General features: G+C 36.8%; 1 long non-coding RNA gene across 2 annotated transcripts; it reads left to right on the top strand.

The window, feature by feature from the left end:
* Window positions 1-2,052: 2,052 nt before the first annotated feature.
* LOC131646836 (uncharacterized) lies at window positions 2,053-4,624 on the top strand. 2 transcript variants are annotated; one of them, XR_009297644.1, is made up of 3 exons: window positions 2,053-2,175; window positions 2,266-2,403; window positions 4,177-4,624. It is a non-coding gene; the product is annotated as an uncharacterized LOC131646836 (long non-coding RNA). The 2 variants fall into 2 exon arrangements; XR_009297643.1 differs by having other exon boundaries at window positions 2,057-2,175; window positions 2,261-2,403.
* The last annotated feature ends 1,790 nt before the right edge of the window (window positions 4,625-6,414 follow it).

Here is a 6,414-nt window from a genome sequence, read left to right on the forward strand (position 1 = left end):
TCACGACAACCGAGTCACGATAATGGAATCACGATAATTGAGTCACCATAATGGAATCACGACAATTGAGTCACCATAATGGAATCACGACAATGGAGTCACGACGATTGGGTCATATATCTAATCCCGATATTCAGTTCAGAAACAATCATGGCAATCGAGTCACGATAATACGACAATGGAGTCATGACAATAGAGTCACTACAATCAATACTCCCAACATCCATATGGCATCTTTAAGCCCGTCTCCTATATCTTTTCCAACACTTGGATGGCGTCTTTAAGCCCATCTCCTACAAAAAGTCCCTACTTCAGCTAGGACAAATTCCTGGGTATTATAGTGTTCAATCATCTTCTACCTTCAGATTCGGACAGGCACACATGTCAGTCTACATCTTCAGATATAAGAAAATTGAACAGGGGCAGCTGTCATACACCAAAATTTGCCCATCACATTTTTAGATATCTTGGCTCGGGCATTCTCCTCAGGCTCATATGATGTCCAATTACAAGCATGTTCACTATCCTCCTAAACAATGAAGACCAAAACTAGGGTTTTGTTTCTTTCCAAGAAAAATCAACTTATGATGCCTCAAGTGGACTTCATGGTCTCTCATATGCCTCATAGTATCCTCAGGCCAAGTTTCAAGCCCTGATTCAAAAGATTACTCAGTCAACTACTCAAACGATCAATAATCGACTGATTTGACCTAAAAGTCAACTGTAGTCAAAGTACAGTCAAAACTTCTAATTTTTGGTCAACATCCTCATTATGAAGTATCATTCATCATTTTATCAAGGATTGATCATGATTCATCAAGAAAAGATCATAAATTAATGCATTCAAAAGTTTCTAAATTAGGGTTTTCATAGGAGAAAGTCAACCCAACTTTGACCAGCCATAACTTCCACATGGAACATCAAAAGTTTCCCATCCAAAGCTCATTTTGAAGGAAATTGAATTCTCTACAACTTTGTCTCTCACATACCAAAGCTAGAAATGCACCATTTGAGAGATATAAGCTAAAACTTTACAGGTCCTTCTAGAAGATCGCAAAAAAATAGTTTTTTGTCAGGAGCAATATCATCAAGATAAAATCTCCAAATGAAAAATATGTTCCAAAGTGGCTTGTAGAGGACATCTTGAGGTTTCCAAAAAGTCCTAGAACTTCTCCATATCTTAAAAATTGAGGGAGATATGCCTTGTCAAAGTCGGTCAATTTTAAGAGAGAAAATGTGAAACAAAAGGCTTCAAATTGAATTTTCTTGCAAAAGGACCCAACTTTTTTTGGCCCAAGCTTGATCCCCAAGATATCCAAGGCCCCAAATCTGATTGACACGAATTTTTCAATATTTATTTGATTTTATATGAATTTTTTCATTTAAAAGTGATTTTAATTCATGCAAATCAAATAAAAATCAAATATTCAAATAAATATTTTGTCTTAATCAAATCCAATCACCAATTAAACATTATATTTGACTTAATTTCGTGTAAATCAGAATTGGAGAAAAATGAGCAAGATTTGGGACAATCTTAGAAAGCTTTCATTCAAATTTCAATCCAAATATTGATTCAAAAAGATTTAATCAAATTTTTGTTACCCTAAGTCCATATCTTATATATATGCACTATTCAGAATTGGAAAAGGGGATTGGGACAAGGTTTTGCAACCTCGAGAAAGAGCAGAACGTCTAAAAAATTTCTTGAAACAGGGCAGGATTAATTTCGGAGTTGCAGCCATCTTTAATGGTCTCTAAAGATCAAACATGTAATACCCCGATTCTCCTACACAAGTTAATTATCATTTAATTGGTTAAGTGATGATTATAAGGCATATTGATATTGGATTATATTAATCTAAGAAGGATTATTAGTAAGAGTTAGTGGAGTGGTTAGAATAAGATAGATTATTGGAATTTAACCAAGTGGCAAGGTGGTAATTTTCACTCAATTGGAGGGCTTAATGGACTTATGTATTGCTTGCATGTGGACATAATGGACATTGGACTTTAAGTGCATGAGCTTAAGTGTTGTTTGGCTTACACATCAGATTTTTATGGTTGAAGTGGAGCAAGAGAAGCTTATGTTCTTCCTCATCACCTTCATTTTCGCAACATTTTGACAGCCCTCACTAAACTGATAATAACTCTCTGCTCACAGCTCCGATTGAGGTAATTCTTGAAGTTTTGGAAAGCTAACGAAATTATCTTCGATTTGGTATACTAATTTGCACTCATAGCTTGTTTATTGATGGAGATAAGCGCATTTGAAGTTGATCAATGGATGCTGAAAATAGGTGTAAAGTGGAATACGGGTTTGATGAATTTGGAGTTGAAGTTTTGGTCAAGTTAGGAGCTCAATTGCAGCATGTTCATCATCCAAAGCTCCATTGATGCAAGGTGAGTCTCTAGTTAGAGACTTGGGGTTTTGTGGGGAAACTAGAATTTGGGGAAAATTGGGGATTTGTGTGATAAAAATCATTGCATGTTTGTTTAATGGATAAAGTATGTGTTCTTTGATGTGATTATATGTTGTAGAATGATGATACATGATGGAGTTCGAATTTGGATCATTAGGGAACCTTAGGAATGTTTTAGGATGTTTTGGAACTGGTTTTATGCAGGAAAATACGTTTTTTTGACTCTGCTTCAGTAGCAAATCGATTTGCATGGGTTGTAAATCGATTTTCCTTCCTGAAAATGTCATTTTTAGGCTCTGCTACAGGTGTAAATCGATTGCAGTAAGATGCAAATCGATTGCTTACTAACAGGAAAATAGCTTTTATTGTTTTGATCATAACTTGAGTTTCGTAACTCGAAATGAAGCCCGGTCGGAAGCGTTGGAAAGGTCTTTTAATGATCTTTATGAATATGCTTAGATATAAAGCTTTTAATTGATTTAAAATTTATGGCAAATGGATGTTTAGTTACATGATGTCGGATTAACATTTATAGAATCAAGAATGGTATGTTTAATTCCCCAGAGTGCAGTTCCGTTCCATGTCGGGAACCGGAAGCCTCCTTGTTATGAGACTAATGTGTGTCCATGTACGTTCTAAATAATTATATGGTTTGATTATGTTTAATATATTCCATGATCGAAACATATTTAACTCACATGTGACGAGTATGTGCAAATGACATGATATTTATACGATGGATTTTGTCTAATATTATGTGCATATAATACAATGTAAATTGTTTTACCGTCGTTCCGGTTGGACGTTCGGATGCTTGATTTTTGTGAACTTGCCTTGGTTGAATATGCGTGAATCGGAGTATAACCGTACTACTAGGATAGTAAATCCTGTTTACCCACTATGTGGATGCCCATTGGTAGCCCGTGTGGCGTTTGTGTTATGTATTATATACCATGGATGATTTGGCTTTATGCCTGTTGTATATACGTGTCTATATCCGTATATTTTGCGTTACCTGAGCTACTATTGCGGTGGAAGCAAGTGAGGGTCTTTAATGGCGTTTCCCACTTGGTAACTCACCTGCGTGATTAGTATGGTAAGTGGGTGATGCCACGTAGGCAATCACTGAATTACTTGCCTCTAGTAACGTCAATTAGACAGTGTTACTAGGCTTTCTCCCGGTGGGCTTGTACGTCGAAGAGAATGTATTGCACCTGTTTACTCACCTGCGTATAAAGGATGAATACCATTGCAGTGGAAACAAGACCGGGGTCTTTAATGGCGTTTCCCACTTGGTAACTCACTGGCGTGCTTGGTGATGAGGTTGTAAATGCCACGTAGGCAATGGTACAACTTAACTCATCTCGGGTGGAATTCCATATAGGAATGACCCGAATTCATCGTGCGGTGTGCTTGTGCAAGTCTTTCGACATATATGTACTTGGATACTCATCGAGGGTACGTGGCAGAGGTAGCCTAGTTAGATGGGTATAACTCCTTGATTCCTCACATAAGGATGTGAGTTTGCATATTGTGAATTGTTGTTTTATTGAACGCCTCATTGGATAGTTAAGGGACTTCTAATTGTGGTGATACCCTTGTTTGTATTTGCACCTAAACGTGAGGCATAACCCCGGATTCTAGGTGAATCTTTTTATGATGCATGTACCTTGTAGAACCGAGCAAAACCTTAAGATAGGGAGGCTCACTGAGATTTAGTAATCTCACCCCAATCAACTTATATTTTTTTCAGGTGCAGTTTAGTAGCTTTTGATAGATAGCCGGTTCGGATTGATGGCTTGAAGTGGTGTCGGCTCGAAGACCTCGTTGATTTTGACATTCCGCTGTGCAAGATCCATTGAAGACCCATGTATTGTGCTACTTAGTAGAATTTCATGTTGTATTTTATATGGATCAAATATTGTACCTTGACTTGTGTATGTACTCAATATCAATTTTAACGTTTCATGCATAATATACTAGTCAGTTATGTATGGGGTGTTACAAAACAAGTCAGCTGGGGGTTCTCTGAAGCATTTGCGATTATCATTGTCCATCGTAATGTCCGAAATCGCTTCTTAAGAGCCCACAGTTTGGTTTATCTTTCTCTGCATCCCTCCCTTTGATTCTTGCATAATTAACATGATTTGGTAGCATACATATGTTCATAATGAGATTTCGAAGCTCCTGGCATAAATCGATTACAGTTTAAGTGTAGGTATCCCAATCCGCCATGGTTAGGGTTATATAGCTCTCGAATGAGGGTTTTGTATAGGAGCGAAATTAAGCCAAATCGTGGGGCTCATCGGATTCGTAGCACAATTTATAGTTGATCCGAGTCTTTATTTATGATTCATCATGTTTGTGTCGAGAATTAGAAATTTGCAGGTCTTGGCCACCAAGAAAATTGCAGCAGACCTATAGCAAGTTCGTAGCAAATTTCCAGAAGAAAATTGCAAGTGGAGAAGACAATATGGCTGGGCGCGCGATCCACTATTCAAAAATATGACTCTCAATATATTTAGTCTGTTTAATTATATTTACAGTTCATATTGGCAGTATAGTTGGCAAAGTGCATACGCGAGGGAGTCAAATGGCATGGGTTCGATTCTGGCCCCTGCAATATATTTTTATGAAATAACCAACAGGCGAATCCTGTGCGCGTCTCCCACGAATTCCATCGTGTGTCTTCGTTCGCTAGCCATCAGATCGTTCCAGAAAGCCAATCCGACGCCCAGGAAGCTGCAGATCATCATGGACACCCAGGGGACACCCACACCTAACCAAAGCTAAGTTCTTGTTTTATTTTTTATTTCTCTTATTTGTTTTTTCTATTATTTAAAAATTGTTTTTCTATTATTTAAAAAATTGTTTTTTTTACAACTACAGGCAAGTTAGGTTTATAGAACTTTGTAAATAGTGATAACTAATTAATTTAATTAAATATTAGGTTAAATAATTATATTTTAACCTAAATAAATCAAGTTAAGATAATTTAATCAGATTAGGTTTTTTTTTAAAAAAGGTTTATGATCAAGATAATTTTAAACGCTAACCCTAATTTGGTTTTTTTTGCCCCATTCGGGGTTTGCCTTTGCCTTGCCTTTTTATTGGCTCGCTTACAATATTACTATTTTAGTTTTTGATCTGTTACATCATAATTGTGGAAATCTTTAATGCACTAACACTTCTCTTATTCGCGCCTACTTTTCAGGGTTACTCCAGAATCCTCCTCCGATTACGCGCCATGCCAAATTAAAAAAGCTAAGTCTCTAATTCCTTTTGGTTTAAATCTTATTTTAATTTTTATTCTGCTTTTGCCCAAAATAGGGTTATTTCAACTGTCAATGAATTACTCATACACTTACCTTTATTTATTTCCCTCTTAATTTTCAGAGTCTATCGAGGTTCGAGGAAGATCAAGGCACTCAAGGATATTTATAATAATTATTGATCCGTCTTATTTTCTGTTTTTAATTTCCCCATCCTTGCAGGTGTTTATTGTAATAGCGTAGGTTTGAATTCATGCCTTTAATTTCTGCAATTTTAAAACTGCGTGGTTAGTAATCTTAGGGAGTGCAAGCCTTTAACAGAATTAGGATAACTAAATACAAGATTAAATATTCGAATTGAATCACGTGATTGTTGCACCCACACACCATTAGGGTAGCCTCTCTTGTTGCCTGTTGCCTTATTATTCGTTGCCTGTTGCCTTTAAGTTGTTAAAATAGTCAAGTCCCTCGATTCCGAGGATACCTAAAGCAAAACAAATGTTGCCCTCGGTTCATTATCATCATCAATTTTGTCCCTCGATGTTGCTTCGGTAAAATGATGATTTGTCCCCATTGCTAAGGTATCCTCGCATGATGCCTTAAATGACTATTATATCCTTCCCTTAGACTACCTGCCCTCTTTATGGCAAGGGACAGTCTTATGGAGAACGATTTCTCGATGACCCTTAAACATCCAATTGAAAGACTTCCTGCCCTCT

The sequence above is a fragment of the Vicia villosa genome, linkage group LG2, assembly GCF_029867415.1.
Source record: "Vicia villosa cultivar HV-30 ecotype Madison, WI linkage group LG2, Vvil1.0, whole genome shotgun sequence".
NCBI classification, from domain to species: domain Eukaryota; kingdom Viridiplantae; phylum Streptophyta; class Magnoliopsida; order Fabales; family Fabaceae; genus Vicia; species Vicia villosa.